Source organism: Scyliorhinus torazame, chromosome 4, assembly GCF_047496885.1.
Source record: "Scyliorhinus torazame isolate Kashiwa2021f chromosome 4, sScyTor2.1, whole genome shotgun sequence".
Lineage (NCBI taxonomy): Eukaryota > Metazoa > Chordata > Chondrichthyes > Carcharhiniformes > Scyliorhinidae > Scyliorhinus > Scyliorhinus torazame.
Window position 1 is genome coordinate 186,736,376 of NC_092710.1, and position 20,214 is coordinate 186,756,589.

Sequence of the window (20,214 nt, forward strand, 5' to 3'; positions counted from 1 at the left end):
CTGCTGCAGTAACCTTTTGAACAGCCTGGTTTAAAAGATGGTTGGGTGGATCAGTCATTTGAGTGTGTATAAAGCAGAAAATGATGGATTTCTAGATCCCAGTGACCCGTAATCCGAGGATAGGGGAGGAAGATGGCATTGAGTTGGAAAATCAGCCATGATCTAGTTAAAGTGATGAGCAGGCTCAAGGGGCTGAATGGCCTACTGCTCCTGTGTTCTTATGAGATGTTGCACAAAGCGATTTAGAAAGATTTTGGTGAAGATTTTGTCACTGATGGAGAGCAGTGATTTATCTGATTGTTGCAAGATTGTGGAGTTACTTTCCCTTTATTCAGTGGACAATGGAAGCATCTTTCTTTCCTTACACTCCCACATAGATGTAGAAAGTTTAGTGAACTTCTTGACCAGGCATTACCTCAGCCTTGTAGATTTCAACTGGTTTAGTAACAGCTCCTGGAGTTTTGGCACCAGACAGGTGTTTGATTGCATTTTACAGGTCATCAAGAGAGAAATTGATAACCTGTTTCTAGCTTCTTCATTGATGCATGAAGGCCAGTTGAAGATGTGGTGAAAACACTCTGAATTTCTAGAATTTGAGCTTTTTCTGTGAGTAGAATTGGCCACTTGGCACCAAGGATTGGTGTTGAGCCAGTAGACCAAGGTCTGTAGATAGATTTCAGAGCTTTGTGGAATTTCTTCCAGAATTGTGGTCGACATATGACTGAGATTCATCTGCTTTATGATTCAGCCAGGCATCTTGCATTTCAGTCCTGCGGATATTTTGCTTGAATAGTAATGACTTGTCATTGATAAACCCTGTAGATGCAATGTTTGTCTTCCAGTAGTTTCTGTATTCCTCATTGGTTTGATGAAAACAATCTAGATCTTTTGGTAGGACTAAAGGGATCTAGAGCAGTGGAGTACACTATGTCTCTGAAGATTACCCAGTTATCCACCATGCAGCAAGTGTCTATTTTCGCTCTACTCGGGTGACTCGAGTTTCTCCAAGAGAGATTCCTTTATGACTACCTGATTGAACTTGAGACTTTGTGATGTGTCTGAACCTTTATGCTCTGGAGGATCTAAGGGGATAGTTCTTGCTGTTTAGTTTTGTAATGATAACTTGGAGGTCAGTCAGCTGTCAGCCTGCACACGGGTTTTGTTACACATGCACCTGCATCTCTGCTTGGTGTTGACATAGTTGATTTAGATATCAATGCATAGAATGGGGCGCATTCCAGATGTCCTGTTATGATTAGGTGTTGGTAAAGAGCTCATGCTCAGCACACCTTTTCAACAAGAGGAGACCATTGTTGATATCATTGCCAGCCTTGACATTTCTGTTGAAACCTCCCTACACAGGTGATCTGCACCAATTCTAGTGTTGAAGTGGCCAAGAATGATTAGATTGCCTGACTTTGGACAGCAGCAATTAAGGAGTGAAAATCCTCATAGAATTTATCCTCGACTTGGTCATGGAAGAGCCATACACATTGATGGGAGTTGCTTGTCTGTTGCTGTGCAGTGGGAGTTCACGCACCATTCGACAATTATTAATACCATTGAGAATGCAAAAGCAAATCAATTTGCTAATGAGACCGTTCATAACAACAAAGCCTACAACAACTTTGCGCCATTCTGCTTTTCCATGGCCACTCTAAATGAATGTGTAACCTGCATCAATTTCCTTGAGCTGATTCTCCTCGGGTAGACTAGTCTCACTGAGGGCAGTGATCTGGGCATTGTACCTAGCCAGCTCTCTACAAACAAGCGCAATTCTTTTCTCTGGTCTGTTAGATGTGACGTTATCCATGAGGGCATGCATCGTGACATTCTTTTTTGAGATTGACTTATGACCATGTTAATGGGATCCTGCCTGCTGGTCAGGAAGGTGAAGCAGACAATGTTTAGAGCACCTCTTACAACCCCTTCTTCATAGTAGAGAGGTGAGAAGTATGATCCTGAAAAAGTACACTGAAGGGTCTGCAGAGTTCTATTTCTGTTTCATTCCAGTAGACCACATGGCCTGAGCCACCTGTGTGCAGGTTCACAGTGTTATGGGCCAGGGTTTAGAAAACTCCAAAGTATATCATGGAGTTCACCTGACCTCCAACTGTTTTATCGATTTTGGTTACGATGATCACAAGGGCCTGTCCTTCAGGTGTTATTCAACAGCGGCCTTAAGCACGTTTAATCAAAACAAGCTTTATTCTATGAATTTAGTTAACATTTTTATAACACACACATAACTACCCCATCATCTACAGTAATTATGTATGACCCTTAATAAATACCCCCCTTTAACTGTTCCAATTTAATAACAAGATCCCATAACCCGTACCCCCTTTTCAAAGGTGTGGCGCAGGAAACAGCACTCAAGACCTGGTATAGATGCTCTTGTTTCCTTTCCAAAACAGCAGGTTTGAATTCCTTCCAGAAAGCAATTATTTATTTTCAAGTTATCAAGCAGTCTGGAAACCGCTTTCAAAATAAAGATAGAGAGACACTCCAAGATACTCTTTCTGAGTACAAAAGCCAAATGTAAAAACGAAAGCAAAAACTCAGAACCACAAACAAGCCCCAAACCAAAGCGAAAGTAAAACCAACTTCCAGAGCCACAGCCCAGCTCCACCCACACAATGATATCACTGAAGCCATGTGATAAGACAAAAACATTTCTTAAAGGGACACTCCCATGACAACAGCTACAGTTCCTAGTGAATCAACACCTGCTGCTATGTCATTTGCCCATTGCCACAGGACTTGTGACAGGTAGATGATGGATGGCAGATGATAGAAAGGTGATGAACATGACTTGCAAGTGAACCATATTATAGTAAGGGAGAATTGTGCATAGTCAGCCTTGCACTCTCTCATCCTGATCTATCGTGATCCAGTGGCAAGAGAGGTATAGATGGCTGGAGATAGATCAGGATGCAGATCAGGATGCAATGGGTGACCAGGTAGTTGCCTGTGTCTTGTCGATGCATTCCATAAAATGTGCCTTCAAGATTGTTGGCCCTTAGAATAAGTACAAGGGTATAGAATCATAGACTTTGCATTGCAGAAGGAAGCCATTCAGCCCATCGAGTCTGCACCAGCCCTTGGAAAGAGCACCCCACTTAAGCCCACACAACCTATCCCTGTAAACCAGTAACCCCACATAACCTTGTTGGACACCAAGGGCAATTTAGCATAGCCAATCAACCTAACCTGCCCATCTTAGGACTGTGGGAAGAAACCGGAGCACCTGGAGGAAACCCACGCAGACACTGGGAGAATGTGCCAACTCTGCACAGACAGTGACCAAGCCGGGAATCGAACCGGGGACCCTGGAGCTGAGAAGCAACAGTGCTAACCACTGTGCTGCCGTAGTGAGTATCTCAAGTGATATTTGTCATATGGATATGGAAAACTAATCTGTTTAGACATGAATGCATTTATCAATGTAATTCACATAATCAAAGGATCAGAAATAATTCAGCAAAAATACCGTGCACTACTGACACAGGATAATGATTAGAAATGCTATCGAATAAATATTTTCACGTGAAGTAACTGATTTTCAACAGATGTCGTTTGGTTATGAGTTAAGTTGGCACTATGATACTGCCAATATAGTCCACAGTCCCTATCATTAGGCCATTATACCAAATCATTTCAATGATTTTGCATCTTTTAAATTTGAATCGAATGGAATTATGATCGTTGAGCATTATTGGTTTATTTGAGTTACTTCTTGTCTTCTCAGAGATGATTGAAACCTGAATATCTTCCAAATATGAATCATATTCAATCATTTGCACCCTACTAAATGCAAGTGACTTAACTGTGATTCACAGTATGGTGTCTAAATGTAAATACAATAAAATTTAGATTTGCTGTTGTACAGAATTAAAGTGGTAAGTATTTGTTTTATTTCAGACCTACGTATTTGAACAATCTATACTTATTTTGCATCATGGAAAAAGGCATAAATATTCTTTTAAAACTGAGTTAACATATTTGTGCCTGAAACAGCTCTGACAAATATGACATTCAAAGGCATACATGGACTTGGTTGTGGCAATTGGTGGATAAGCATGAAAGTATTCTCAGTCCTGGCACCTGAATAATGACATCATCAGTATGGAGATGTGGAAAACACATTAAACCCATGGGATGTGATTATATCTCGTGTGTGTGTGGGCTGACCCGAGAGTTCGCAGGTGCTACAGTTGCAACTGAATTATGGTATGTGTCATGAGTGCGATATGAATTGTGTCTCTAGGGACTTCATAATGTATTCTGTTTATACAGCATTTTAAATTGTTAATTGTAAAAACAAAATTAAATATGTATTTAATGTTGAACTGTATTGGTTCCACCATGATTTTCACTTCCAATCATCATATGGCTGAGGTTTGTGGAGAGGGTTGGTGGTAGTGGGGCGGGGGGGGGGGGGCACAAATTTTAAAGCAAATATAGTTCCAGGAATAGGAATATAGGAATGTGAAATGTCTAATCAGTGAAAGGTGTTAAAAATATTTGACCAAGATGCCATGATGATTTACACTTAAAATAAGAGAACATTAGATATCTGTTGATGGCTTATAAGTATTGTAGCCATTGAATAGGGTTCAGTATATATCATAAACTGAAAGACTGACTATAGTAATATCCCTTGCTTATTTGCTCCACATTGCTTTATGTATGGATACATGTGTACCCTGGGGCCGGTTTAGCTCAGTTGGCTGGGCAGATGGTTAGTGAGGCTAACAGCGAGAGTTCAATTCCTGTACAGGCTGAGGTTATTCATGAAGCCCGCCTTCTCTTTTTTCTTTATAAATTTAGTGTACCCAATTATTTTCTTTTTCCAATTAAGGGGAAATTTAGCGTGGCCAATCCACCTAACCTGCACATCTTTGGGCAGTGGGGGTGAAACCCACGCAGACATGGGGAGAATGTGCAAACTCCACATGGACAGTGACCCAGGGCCGGGATTCGAACCGGGGTCCTCAGCGCCACAGTCCCAGTGCTATCCACTGTGCCACATGCCACCCTAAAGCCCGCCTTCTCAACCTTGCTCCTCAGCCGAGATGTGGTGATCCTCCGGTTAAATCACCACCAGTAAGCTCTACTCCTTGCTGTGTTCCTTGTTTTTGTTCTTTCAGGATGGTGAAGGTTGTAGTGTTAACAAAGAACAACAAGCAGTGTTTAACAAACAAAGCTAATTTATCACACTACACTGAATTAGATTCAAACATATTACGAAGGAATTAGTTAAATAAAGATTACACTACACATCTACAATACGAAACTATGCTATTAGTTAAACTATCTCACACCTACTGTCTCTACTTCTCTTGCTTTCTCCCAGAAGTCGAGGATATTTATATGGTTGCTCTGTAGCACCATCTAGTGACTAGAGTAGTAACATTACATGAACCCTTTATATACTCTACATTATCCACATATTGTGATACCCTCAAAGGGGAAAGCAACCTATGGTAATCTGGGACTACGGTGACTACTTATCTCATGACATTTTGAAAAATATTCTCTCGTAAATTTGGGAAATTTCAATATCTGCTGAAAAAAGTTTAGCTACGGTATTGCATTTTAAATAAAAAATCATGGGGCGGGATTCTCTGAAATGGAGGCAGAGTGTCCGCGCCATCGTGAAAGCCGTCGCGTTTAACGACGGCGCGAAAAAGGCGCAGGCACTACCGATTCTGGCCCCCACAGGGGCCCAGCACGGCGCTGGAGAGGTTCATGCTGCTCCAGCCTCCCTTCCCGGCGCCAACTGGGCACCGCGCCAACCCGCGCATGTGCAGTGGCACCGCGTGAACCCACGCATGTGCAGTGGCACCGTGCCAATCCGCGTGGCACCACGCCAACCCGCAAAAGCACGGGGGGACTTCCTCACTCGCCAGTCCCGACGCAACATGGCGCGGGGGTTCAGGGGCCGGCCGCGTAACAAAATAGGGGCGGGGCTGGAGAGGCCGGCCCGCCGATCGGTGAGCCCCGATCGCGGGCCAGACCCCATCGGTGGCCGGCTGCGAGCAGGTGTGGACAGCGCCGGCGAGACTCTGCCATTTCTGCTCGACCCCCGGACAGGAGAATCGGCTGCCTGGCCGCGGCGGACAGCGGCCCGCGACCGGCGCCGCGCCAAACGCGCCGGCGCAAATTGCGGCGATTCTCTGCTCCTCGGAGAACCGTGTGCCAGCGTCGGGGCGGCGTGGCGCGGTTGCGGCGATTCTCCGGGCCGGTGCGGGGCTCGGAGAATCCCGACCCTATTTTCAGCCATTCATTAAAGACCATATAAATTCTTACAGATTGAGTATCCAGATTTAATTTTACTTCTGCTGCAGAGGTGGCGCCAGAAACAGGCAGACGGGCACGGGACAGTGTGCTAGTTTGCTGGCATGTTTCCACCTCTCAGGATGGATCTGGAGACATGTAGCCAATTAGGCTATCTAAAGGGCTGATAAAGGCCACACTGCCGACAATAACTAGAATTTTACAGCTGAGGTGGGTCTCTCCTAAGGGTTAAACATGGCTAGGGGAGGGAGGCAGCCTTGGGAAGACTAGGATGTAGGCCAGTGCGCTTTATCTACAAGAGGCCCCCCCCCCCATCCATCCATCATAGCCATTAGATCACAGCAGTGGGTGCTGGCCAACCCATAGAATGGTTGCCACAGCCCAATAACAGCCTGGCAACTGTGGACTCTTTTGTATTTGGACAATTTTAAAAGGTCTTCCGAGATGCCTACCTACATCTACAGTTTCCACCTCTGACAGTGGGGTTACTGTTCCTTTAGTGCTGGAAGGCCTCCAATTTTGGCAGCCACTTGCCATCCTTAATTGGATGGGGCTCCTGGAGATGGCCGCCTACGTCATTGCCCGGTATTGGGGTAAAGACTCTGGAATGAATATTCAGCTCTACCTTGTGAGGCAATTTCACAACCATAATGTTATGGAGGCCAGTTCATGTGTGACCAATGCTGTTGGCACCTTCATTCATGGCCCGCTCTTTGAAGAAACCAGGCAACCCAATTTTTAGCCCACTTTTTCAAGATGCATATCTTAATTCAGTACATACTGAGGTTTTTAATCGGTTCATTTTTAATTTCTACCATTATAATCTCTTGTTGCAAACTGCCAGTTTCCTCTTCTACCTCAATCAAATGTTTCAGTTTTTGCGTTGGCTTTTTCATTCACTCGTTCAATCTTAAACTGTACAATATTCTGGCCACTGTTTCCAAGTTGCTCACTCACATTTAGCTCCTCTATCTGATCAATTTCATTACCCAACCATATCTAGAAACACCAGGCCCTTGTTGGCTGACGAATAAAGTGCTTGAGGAAGGAAATCAGTACATACTCTATTCCTTCTCTATTTGCTTCCTTTTTGTCCCAGTTAGTGGATAATTAAAATCTGATCAAACTTCAGATTTTCACTTTTATTTCTTTTCCACCATTCAGAAGTCTGTTATAGATTCCTACAAATATATCAAGCCCTCTTTTTTTAAAAATCTTTTGAGCTCCAATCATATTCACTCTGTCTGTACCCCAATAGACTCCTATAAATAATTTGTTTTTTAATTACTTTATCAGAGTTACAAAGACAGAGCTCAGAGTGTGGACAGGGGCACACCCCTTATCCAGCTCCTTGCCTGTTCCAAAAAACAATTCAAATTGAATCCAATTCATGGTCCCCTCAAGAGAGACATACCAGATCCAGGCATTACACCTGACCTCATGCTTACCTTAGCCAAAAGGCCGAGAAGCGATGACTCCTACAAATAATAATCTTAGTGTCACAAGTAGGCTTACATTAACACTGCAATGAAGTTACTGTGAAAATCTACATCAAGCCCTTTTTATCTTTTGAGCTCCAATCATATTCACTCTGCCTATACCCATTGTTTACAATTACCTTCTCTACAGCATGCATTCCTTCTTCAGCTACTCTTTTTTTTCTAATCCTGTCAAAATATAATGCCTCCTTTGCTATTTTATCTATCTCTTCTAAATATAGTATCCCCAAATAATGACATTTGGGGTGGAACAGGGTGAGAGGACAAAGGGATATTTTGGCCAGCACCAACAGTGTAAATCAGTTCCCTATTTTTACATTCATATGGGCTTCACTGGCTAGGCCAGCATTTATAGGCCATCCCTAATAGTCCTCGAGAAGGTGGTGGTGAGCTGCCTTCTTGAACTGTTGCAGTCCAAGAGGTGTTGGTGCACCTACAGTGCTGTTGGGGAGTTGCAGGATTTTCACCCAGCAACAGTGAAGGAACAGCAATATATTTCCAAGTCAGGGTGATGATTTTAATTTCTACATTCTGCCCTTATTTTTATACTCTCATCACAAATTTTGTGTCATTGTAGTAGAAACTGCGTATTTAAACTTGTCACATGGCAATTGCACCCTCCCACTCTGACTCATGCCACAGTATGACAGTTTCCATTATAAATATGGATATATAAGTATTCATAACCGAACTGGTACCTGAAAGGGTACACAAATGTAAGATTTTCAACATGCGAAAATTATTCCGTGATTTTTTTTCCTCTGCAGTTTTGTTCTCATTTGATAACTGTAGATGTGTACTTTCTACCAGATGTTAGTGAGAACTGCTTAGGCGTGGACATCTTGGCTGATTTTTCCTTCTCTGAATCAAGGACAGTGAGACCAATTGTGCTGCCTGAACTGCTACCCAGACTGATGTCAGCTTAGCTTGAATTTGAGCTCTTAAATTGGCTAGATTTGTTTTCATGTTTAAATTCGTCCTGCATCGAGAGGGTTCATCACCTACTTTGGCATCCACAGTCGCGTTTCCCACTCCGAAGTTAAAATTGACCCTGCTCTATGTGAATAAGTATATCATTGACACTAGCATCAAATTCGATTTTTGTTTTAAACCACCTTGGCAGTAAAAAGTAAAAGGAACATTTGCAGTGATGTCATTTTTACCTTTTATTGGTACTTATTGATATAATGTTGTAATACTTGATGTAATGTTCTTAAATTGTTTTGTAAATGAGATCATTTACATTTTTGTCAATCCATCCCTTGGCTGAATAGAGCGAACTACTTTGGAATCAGTTATGTGGAAACCTGATCATCAGACTGCTGTACCCTTCAGGATTCCTTTCAAAAATAGCCAAGTTTGAAATTGTCTGCATGTACATATTTCTGGCCATCAGCATCATGAATATCAGAATACTTATGAAGAAAAGTTTGAAAAAGAAAATTTAAAGAAACATTTTAAAAATTGTATATCTAGCAGTAAAATTTGTACTATATTGTGCATATTTTGAGACTGTGCACCTACAAATATGGTTTGATTAGGTGAACTGAGAGGAGCAATCTATTAAATGACAGTACTATAAGCTACAATTCTATATATGGATTATGTTGCCTAATTATTTCCAAATGATATTTGTACAATATTTATTTGACTTACAAAGAACAAAGACAAAGAACAAAGAAATGTACAGCACAGGAACAGGCCCTTCGGCCCTCCAAGCCCGCGCCGACCATACTGCCCGACTAAACTACAATCTTCTACACTTCCTGGGTCCGTATCCTTCTATTCCCATCCTATTCATATATTTGTCAAGATGCCCCTTAAATGTCCCTATCGTCCCTGCTTCCACTACCTCCTCCGGTAGCGAGTTCCAGGCACCCACTACCCTCTGCGTAAAAAACTTGCCTCGTACATCTACTCTAAACCTTGCCCCTCTCACCTTAAACCTATGCCCCCTAGTAATTGACCCCTCTACCCTGGGGAAAAGCCTCTGACTATCCACTCTGTCTATGCCCCTCATAATTTTGTAGACCTCTATCAGGTCGCCCCTCAACCTCCTTCGTTCCAGAGAGAACAAACCGAGTTTATTCAATCGCTCCTCATAGCTTATGCCCTCCATACCAGGCAACATTCTGGTAAATCTCTTCTGCACCCTCTCTAAAGCCTCCACATCCTTCTGGTAGTGTGGCGACCAGAATTGAACACTATACTCCAAGTGTGGCCTAACTAAGGTTCTATACAGCTGCAACATGACTTGCCAATTCTTATACTCAATGCCCCGTCCAATGAAGGCAAGCATGCCGTATGCCTTCTTGACTACCTTCTCCACCTGTGTTGCCCCTTTCAATGACCTGTGGACCTGTACTCCTAGATCTCTTTGACTTTCAATACTCTTGAGGGTTCTACCATTTACTGTATATTCCCTACCTGCATTAGCCCTTCCAAAATGCATTACCTCACATTTGTCCGGATTAAACTCCATCTGCCATCTCTCCGCCCAAGTCTCCAGACAATCTAAATCCTGCTGTATCCTCAGACAGTCCTCATCGCTATCCGCAATTCCACCAACCTTTGTGTCGTCTGCAAACTTACTAATCAGACCAGTTACATTTTCCTCCAAATCATTGATATATACTACAAACAGCAAAGGTCCCAGCACTGATCCCTGTGGAACACCACTGGTCACAGCCCTCCAATTAGAAAAGCATCCCTCCATTGCTACCCTCTGCCTTCTATGGCCTAGCCAGTTCTGAATCCACCTTGCCAGCTCACCCCTGATCCCGTGTGACTTCACCTTTTGTACTAGTCTACCATGAGGGACCTTGTCAAAGGCCTTACTGAAGTCCATGTAGACAACATCCACTGCCCTACCTGCATCAATCATCTTAGTGACCTCCTCGAAAAACTCTATCAAGTTAGTGAGACACGACCTCCCCTTCACAAAACCGTGCTGCCTCTCACTAATACGTCCATTTGCTTCCAAATGGGAGTAGATCCTGTCTCGAAGAATTCTCTCCAGTAATTTCCCTACCACTGAAGTAAGGCTCACCGGCCTGTAGTTCCCGGGATTATCCTTGCTACCCTTCTTAAACAGAGGAACAACATTGGCTATTCTCCAGTCCTCCGGGACATCCCCTGAAGACAGCGAGGATCCAAAGATTTCTGTCAAAGAATTTCTGTTACCTGCTGAATATTTTAGTGTGACTGCCATAGTGTTGCGCAGGCTAAAAACAGCTAATTTGGATAGAACTTACAATTATCCAGAAGATAGTGATACACCATGATTAATTGCTCTGAAGGGTATTTCTTTGATGGTATAAATATAGTACAGATAATTAGATTGTTGATGATCTCTATGTCTTTCTTTGGGTTTGACTAAATGCACAATGTTCTCAAGATCTAACTTTGATTCATATGTTTTAAGAGTATAACATTTTGGTTAAGGATTGAATTTTTAATGTAAGGTAAATGAAAACACTTCATTTATCTTGCATGAAGAGTTGGAGGATTCACCTAGCTGGGTGCTAATGGAAGGACCTGAAGAAATGTCATACCTTGGAGAATAGCAGGATGATATCGAAGGGCAGGAACATTTAAAAGAATCAAAGAGAATATCTGACAGTGGTGGCATACCTGGGTTTGGTCCTGGATAAGTGATGGAACCCTGAAGATCCTGTAGAGTATTAGGCAACTGCTGGGTGAGAATAAAAGTAGAACAGATCCTGGTCTGTTGTGACTTTCATATTTAAAATATGTATTTAATAGAGTGTTAAGTTAATTATCTGTTAAAAGGAAGAATATGCAAGGTTGTAGATAAAAGGGACCGAATGGCATGAGAAGAGTTGCACTTTTGGAGAACCATGTAGATAGGGCTGAATGGCCTGCTACTGCATTGTAACAATTCTATGATTCTGAGTCTAGTACATTTTCCAATTTTAATACCAATGTATATTTCTGCCTCTGTTTAGCTTTCATGTGATCTTGTTATTTTGTTTTGGAATTAACAAATGCCTTCCAATAAAGGTGTGCAGAGATTGTTTATTTTATAAGCATGTCTATCTGTGGCCAGTCATTCATAACATTTAAAATAATTATTCTATTTTAAACTGACAAAATGTTCTAAACTTTCCTGAGCTCTATTATTTGTACATTTGAATCATCCATGTGTATTTTTGTATCGCTTTATTTAAGGCATGCAGTGCTACCACAGTGCAGCAGTTTGATTAGATTTTAATCAAATGTTGAGTTCTCTCCTTATCAAACTCTATTTTTTGTAATTGATTACAGACATTCAATTAATTAATTTTCTTCAGGACGGTTGAATTAAAACTGAGAGGAAGTAGTCTGTACCAACAGTCTAAGCTCTTAACCTACACTTTTGTATAATCTTGAGGGAATACAGCCCATTTGGAGCCTGCTATATTTGTTCAGGTGGATTTGATGGTTCTGCAATACAATTTGATGAAAAGCAGGAAGTTCTCCCAGTGTCTTGGCCAACATTTCTGCTTCAATCAGTACCATCTTGTAAAAGTTCAACTCTTGAATAATTCTTGTGATATGCTATATTTTGTTTGAAAAATGGATGCCATCTTCATTGATGTCTTGACACATCTTCACCCGATGCCTGTGTCTATGTATTTACAGTGTATTTATGTTGCCCTATTATGTATTTTCTTTTCATGTATGGAATGATCTGTTTGAGCTGCACGCAGAACAATACTTTTCACTGTACCTCAGTACACGTGACAATAAACCAATCCATTTATATAACAGTCACCACACTCCAAAACAATTAATTGCATTGATAACCATAATTGTAGGTTTTCTTTTAGCACCCCTTGAATTTTTTCTCGAACATAGTAGATTTTTAAGTGTTGGGAGACGAATGTTCTGTGCACACGTCAAGGTATTTTCAATACGATGAGGGGTCTTCTGATTAAATGTTTACTTTAGGGATTTTGGTGCTAAAATTCACAGCCATTGATTTGTAACTTGACACGACAATGTAAAGCAAATCAGTTTTTGCATTCTTAAGGCCCGTGATTATAGTCTTATTGTTCTAAATTTTGATCAGTTCAAAAAGATCAGGAGAGTTGCGTATTTTTTTATTACAAAGGACATATGGCACAGAAGCAGGCCCTTTGCTCGAACCAGTCCATGCTGGTGTTTAGGATTCACTTGAGCCTCCTCCCATCTTCCCTCACCTGATCTAACTCCAACCTTAAATTCCTCATTTTCTTAACCAGCTTCTGGAAGTTAACAACCGGGTAATGAAATCAGAAGAATTTGTTGTTTGGAAACCTGCATGTTCTGATAATGCAGCTTTGTTAACACAAGAATGAACAAACTATAATATAGTATTTCCATTGAAAGTTATTTAACATTTTAAAACAGATATATGACCTACTTGCATGTTCGACTTTCATCTGTCTGTGTAGTGTATAATGTTTATGCAAAATAGTTTACAATCAAGTTTAAAAAGCACGACACCAGCCTTGCCTTGAAAACACTTGGAGCTGATATAATGGAGATGAAAACATCTATGTTTATTTATTTAATGTCATAAACTTAGAAAACCTTGCAAGTTATTTTGCAAAGGAGAGATGAAAAAATAGATAATGGCAATGAATCATTGTAGGGGAGGTGGCTGAGAGCTTCATTGAAAAGATTAATTTTGATGAGATTCTTAAAGGTTGGGAGAAAAGTGGGGAGGACATTTTTGGGAGGAAGTGCCAGAGAAGTGGGGAGGAATTGCCAGAAATTAGGGCTTAGGGCAGCTTTACACCAAAGATGATATGATGGAAGAATGGGGTGCATAAAAGAACAATATCATAGGACTAAGAGATCATAAGCTGGACCGAGTTGATAAGATATATTGAAAAAACAAAGTTGGGAAGGCGAGTGTGAATTGTGAATTTTAAATCCTATGTATGGGTGGACATGGAGCCAATGCAGGCCAGCAAGTAAGGGGTAATGCCAGAGGAAGGCTTTGTGCTATTGTGGGTCAGGATATGGTAGATAGAATTCTGAGCAAGTTGGCGTTTATAGAACTTGGAAAGGCAGCGTATGGATAATTCAGAAAGTTCAGCAATGCCATAAGCATGGATAAAATAATAACTGATCGGGCACAGTGAGTTGGTGGTGGAAGTGGATAATGCTGTGGAAATGCAAGTATGAAAGCTTAGTAACGAACAAAATGTGGAGTTTGCAGCTCAGTTTAGGGATGAACGGAAGGCAACAGTTTTCCTTGATCTTACATGAGAAAATAATTGAGGGATCAGTGGGAAAGAAGTGAAGTTTATAGCCATAGCCAACATCAATAAGTTTCAATCTTCCCAGTGTTCACCTGCACAAACTTCAGAATTTGTCATAACAGAGTCAGTGCTGTGTTAACATCTCCGGACTTGACAGCTTCCCATTTCAGACATTCTTGTGGTTGCTGTTGGTTAGATTCCAATATTGGCGTCAGTTGGACACTGCTCAAGCTCCCTAAGAATGAAGGCTTCACAATCTAATTATATATGGATTACTTAAACCTGATGTAAGAATTGGTCTTCATCCCATCAGTCTGAGCTCGATGACAACCTGGAACACAAGCAAAAGAACAGTATTCTAACTCACTGCATCAGCTAATGCCCGAGACACATGCTTTTCGCTTCAATGACGGCAGTGGAAACAAGTATAAATTGTATTTTCCAAACTTTATTTGATTGTGTTTTAACATGGAATCAGGGGCAGGATTCTGCGGTAATCGGCGGGGCGGGCAACTCCGGCGCGAAGGATTGGCGTGAACCACTCTGGCGTCGGGCCGCCCTAAAGGTGCGGAATCCTCCGCACCTTCAGGGGCTAGGCCGGCGCCGGAGTGGTTTGCGCCCCAGCGGCCAGCGGGGAAGGGGGTTGGCGCTACGCCAACAGGCAGCGAAGGGCCTCCGGCGGCCGGTGCGAGTTGGCGCATGCGCGGGAGCGCCAGCGTGTGCTGGCGTCATCCCAGCGCATGCGCAGGGGGGGGATAAATCTCCGCGTCGGCCATCGCGGAGGACCACAGCGGCCGACGCGGAAGAATAGTGTGCTCCCACGGCACAGGCCCGCCCACAGCTCGGTGGGCCCCGATCGCGGGCCAGGCCCCATGGGGGCACCTCTCGGGCCAGATCCCCCTTCGCCCCCGGAGGCCGCCCGCGCAGCCAGGTCCCGCCGGCAAATACCTGGTGTAATATACACCGGTGGGACTGCCCGAAAATGGGCAGCCACTCAGCCCATCACGGGCCGGAGAATCGCCAGGGGGGCCGCTGCCAACAGCCGCGCGATTCCCGCCCCTGCCAAATCCCTGGCGCCGGAGAATTCAGCAGCCGGCGGGGATGGGATTCACGCCGCCCCCTGGCGATTCTCCGACCCGGCGGGGGGTCGGTGAATCCCGCTGGTATCAGTATATGTAAAGTTTTTGTAGTTAGAGTTTGTTAGTCTGAATACATTACAATATGAAGTAGAAACAATCCTGATGAAAGATTATATTATATCTGTGTTGCATAAAAACTATTCAGTTGACAATTATCACAAGGCTGTCCTTTGTTCATATTACTTGGTACAAATGTGTTCCTTTGGTCATTTTAGAACAATTCAAATATTTCGGTCACAACTGAGTTTTACAAAACCTTTAAGTCAGATTTTGTGTGAGAATAACACTAGCCAACAGTTTCACATCTTTAAGTGGCTTGAATTGATCAGAACAACTGTGTCGGGTTGGGTCAGTGCAAACTGTTCAGTAACTATTTGGTAGCCAGGATTTATCAACACAATTGTTGGATTAGCCCAGCGGGTGAAACGTTTTAATTTGATTTTTGTTACTGAAGCTATAAAACAATGGAAATCTGACACAAAATCAGAAAATGCTGGAAACACAAGTAAGGCAGTATCTGGAAAGAAAAGGAAGGAGAAGAGAAATATTGCTATCGCATAGCCATTCATCAGAACATGAATCTAATGTTGGGGTTAATTTTAAGTCAATTCTAACTCCGAAGCAAAATTCAACAGATGAATCACAACATAATGGCAGGCATATAAATGAATTGAACATAGATTTATCATATTTAATTATCTTGTCAGCATTGTTTGTTACTTCATAATTAGTAAATCTATCAGTCAAAGTGGGTGACCTCACAAGATTATTATTTCAATAATTTAGATTATTGATTATTGAATAATGTATCATTTAGATAACTGTTAAGTTTCCTAAATAAAAACCTGTGACCACAAAATATGCAACATGATAATGGCAAAATTGTGATTTATAACATCTATATTATCAAAAACTTGGAGATGGTTAATTTTGCTTTTTTAGGGCCATGAAAGTTCCAAAAATGTTTTTTCTTAATTATACAATAAAGTTAATTGTAACTTTATATTGCCAAATTATATTTAATTATTTGCAAAGTGATATGAACAGGGCTGATGTTATTTCAAATCCCAGAGGGAAACTTGAAATAACTGCCATCAACTGTATTTTGCATTTGAATATAATGTGAGGAAAGGCTTGAAATCCAGAGAATGATGTCCCATATGTTTTGTGATGATTTAAAATAAAATAAATGTTTGCTAAGCAATAAAATAAACAACAATACAATAACCTAGAAATGCCCTTAACTAAGATTATGGCTATACACCACATCACTAACTCGTCCCAGTTCTGAACAACCTTTATTAGAGTCATACAAGCACAGAAACAGGCCATGCGGCCGACCGTGTCTGTGCTGACCATCAAATACCAATCTATGTTAATCCCATTTACCAGCAGCACTTGGTCCATAGCCTCCTACGCATTGGTGTTTTAAGTGCTCGCCGAGATGTTTCTTAAATGTTGTGAGAGTACCTGCCTCTCATAATTTTGTATACCTCAATCAAATCCCCCTCTCAGCCTCCTCTGCTCCAGGGAAACAAACCCAACCTATCCAGTCTCTTCTCACAGCTGAAACTTTCCATCCCAGGCAATATCCTGATGAATCTCCCCTTCACCTTCTGCAATGCAATCATGTCCTTCCAACTGTGTGGCGACCAGTGCTGTACAAAATATTACATCTGTGGCCTGAGCAAAGTTTTATAAAGTTGTACCAAGATTTCCCTGCTCTCATATTCTATTCACCGGCTAATGAAGGCAGGCATTCTGTATGTGTTCTTCACCACCCTAACTACCTAAGCTGCCACCCTCCGTGATCCATGGACTTGTACACCAGGTCCCTTTGTTCCTCAATACTTACTAGGTTCATTGTCTTTATCCTACCCTTAGAGACCTCACAAAATGCATCCCCTCACATTTATCAGGATTAAATCCCATCTGCCATTGCTCTGCCCAATTTACCAGCTGATCAATACCAGCCTGTTACCCAAGACTATCCTCGTCACTACCAATAGCACCACCAATTGTGTCATTTTCAAGCTTACTAATTATATGTTCTATATTCACATCCAAGTCATTAACAAACAGCAAGGTCCCAGCACAAATTCCTGTGGTACACCGCTGGCCACAGGCTTCCAATCAGCCTTCCATGCCAAGTGCTGGCAAATGGGATTAGGTAGACAGGTCAGGTGTTTTACATGTGTCGCTGCAGACTTGATGGGCTGAAGGGCCTCTTCTGTACTGTATTATTCTGTGATCTCGAGCCCCCACACTTCTCAATTTGGTAGGACTTGCTAAATCTGACTTTTAATGGTTCGTCTAATACTGGCAACAAAATGAATAATTTCACCCCAGCTACAAAACTGCGAGTCTTTGCTTTTCTATCTGCTTCTGTCTTCATCGCCTGTTGTGATATTTGTTAATGTTCTCTTGCCAATTCACATGCTCCATTTAATCTTGCCCTGAACTTTGATACATGGTCTAAGAGTGCGATTTCTGAATTCTTGCTAACATTCTGAATTATTTTGTGTGGTCCTTTCATCTCATGACCATATATCAATTCAAAATGAGTACATTTTGTGTAGTCATTATTTTATATATTTATATATATATATTTGAGATTTTATATTTTATAAAATAACACAAAGTTATAAAATAATACATCACCATAAGCAAGGAAGTGATTAAAAAACAGCTACGGCTGAACTTACATGGGCACAGCAAGGAACAGGATAACTTGGGGGCTGGTTTAGCACAGGGCTAAAGAGCTGGCTTTGAAAGCAGACCCAGGCAGGCCAGTAGCACAGTTCAATTCCTGTACCAGCCTCCCCGAACAGGCGCGGAATGTGGCGACCAGGGGCTTTTCACAGAAACTTCATTTGAAGCCTACTTGTGACAATAAGCGATTTTCATTTCATTTCGTTGCAACTAACTTATACAATATTAAACAGAACTCTACACCCATTGTCCCACCAGAGAATGAAGGAGAAACAGGCTTGAAACATGAAAATATGACAAAACGGTGCACACCCTCCCATGTCGCACAACCCCGCAATCATCAAGGGAAATCAGGGGAGCTATATACATACTGCAGAACATAACTAAACCCCAAAAATAGGCACAGGGCAGAGCCAGAATTATGAAGAGAGGACCGGCATTGATAACAACATTGTCAAGCCCTCAGGGCCTCGCAAGGTGGAAAAGAAGAGTGAAAAAAGATCGACCAGAGCTATCCCACCAGATGACAACAGCCACTAGCAAAGAGAATAACTCGATCAACAAAAGGGAACCCACCCTCCCAAGAGGAACAACAGGCTACTTGTGCACCAGAAAGAGAAAAGAAAAGAAAACCCAGCCTCCCAAGAGGACCCTGCTCACACCCTTGGCGAGGAACATCAGGCCTGGCCTAGCCTAGCACTAACCGAAACACAAGAAACTGGGGAGGCGGTGGCATATTGGTATAATCGCTGGACTAGTAATCCAGAGACCCAGAGAGATGATCAGGGCCAGGGTTTTAATCCCATCACAGCAGGTGATGGAGTTTAAACTCATTAAAATCTGGAATTAAAAGTCTAATGATGACCATGAAACCATTGCTAATTGTCATAAAAACCCATCTGGTTCACAACTGTCCTTTAGGGAAGGAAATCTGTCATCCTTACCTGGTCTGGCCTCTATGTGACTCCAGACCCACAGCAATGTGGTTGATTCTTAACTGCCCCCTGGAGGGCAATTAGGTACGGGCAATAAATGCTGGCACAGCCTGCAATGCTCACGTCCCATGAACAAATAAAAATAAAACTACAACCACAGGGCCTCCACTGTACCCCAAAACTCCGCACTTCCGTCGAGCCCATTCCCTACCGCGCCCATACCTTACCAACCCTGAGAAGGAGAAGCGTCAAGACATCCAACAGTTAGACCCCTGTGAGGAAGGACTGATTCCATCCTTCCTGGCACAAACACATAAACTCCCCTCACATCCTGGGCCAGATCAGGGCAAGAATCAACACAGTTCTCACCTGAAAGAAGGGAAGGTGAAAACCCCCTAGCTCAAAGCAACCACCACCACAGAAAGGATATCCAGAGAAGCCTCTGTCATAATATCCACTCATGTATATAATGAGATGCAGACAGGCAGTGATTGACACACAGGATAACCAATGAACGCACACGACACAGAACAACCAATCACCAGACAGGACACCACCACTATAAAGCCGACAGAGCATTAAGACTCTCACAGGACACAGCTACTGAGATAGTTAGAGTGCACAAGCCAGTGAGCACCATCTCCATGAGGTAGAGAGTTAGTCTGGTCAAGCCAGTAGGAGGTTATCAGTTAGATTAATAGAGTGTCAACCCACAGCAGATTATGTACAGCAATCAGCAAGTTCAATAAAACAGTGTTGGACCATCTCCTGTGTCAGAAGCCTGTTTCTAGTTTCACTGCATCCAGTTGCAGTCAACGTTGAACCAACTTACTTAACACATCAGGGTACCAGGGAGCTAATAATTCTAACGAACCTACCTCGAGTGAATCAACAACGACCAGCAAGCAGCCATTCAGCAGCATGGAAAAGATCCAGCCTCCTCCAAACTCCGGATCTCTGGCACCCTCGTCGTCAACTGGAAAGTCTTCAAAGAGAAGTTCCTCCAGTATATTGAGACCGCCGACCTCGAGGCAGCATCGGATGCCAGAACGATCGCACTGTTCCTGTTGAGTGCGGGGGATCAAGCCATCCACATCTATAACTCGCTCATGTTTGTCGATGGTGAAGACAAGACATCTTCCAACAGAGGCTTCAGGGTAAGGATGAACCTTTTCAGTCCTTCTTGACCCATCTCCGCATCCTATCGCAGTCATTTAATTATGACTCGACGGCTGATTCCATGATCCGGGATCAGATCACTTTCGGGGTCCAGTCCGACTCCCTACGGGAGCAGCTCCTCAAAATCAAACAGTTGATCCTCTCCGTCGCCATCGAAATGTGCGTTGTCCATGAGCATGCCAGAAATCGTTAC

At 42.5% G+C, this 20,214-nt stretch overlaps 1 protein-coding gene and 1 long non-coding RNA gene across 3 annotated transcripts in view; both read left to right on the forward strand.

Annotated features, from left to right (window-relative positions):
- Nucleotides 1–20,214, forward strand: part of LOC140410640 (exostosin-1-like) — a 968,627-nt gene that overhangs the window by 38,382 nt on the left and 910,031 nt on the right. The window lies entirely within an intron of this gene.
- LOC140410639 (uncharacterized) lies at nt 1,935–9,396 on the forward strand. Its single transcript, XR_011940700.1, has 2 exons — nt 1,935–4,233; nt 8,570–9,396. It is a non-coding gene; the product is annotated as an uncharacterized lncRNA (long non-coding RNA).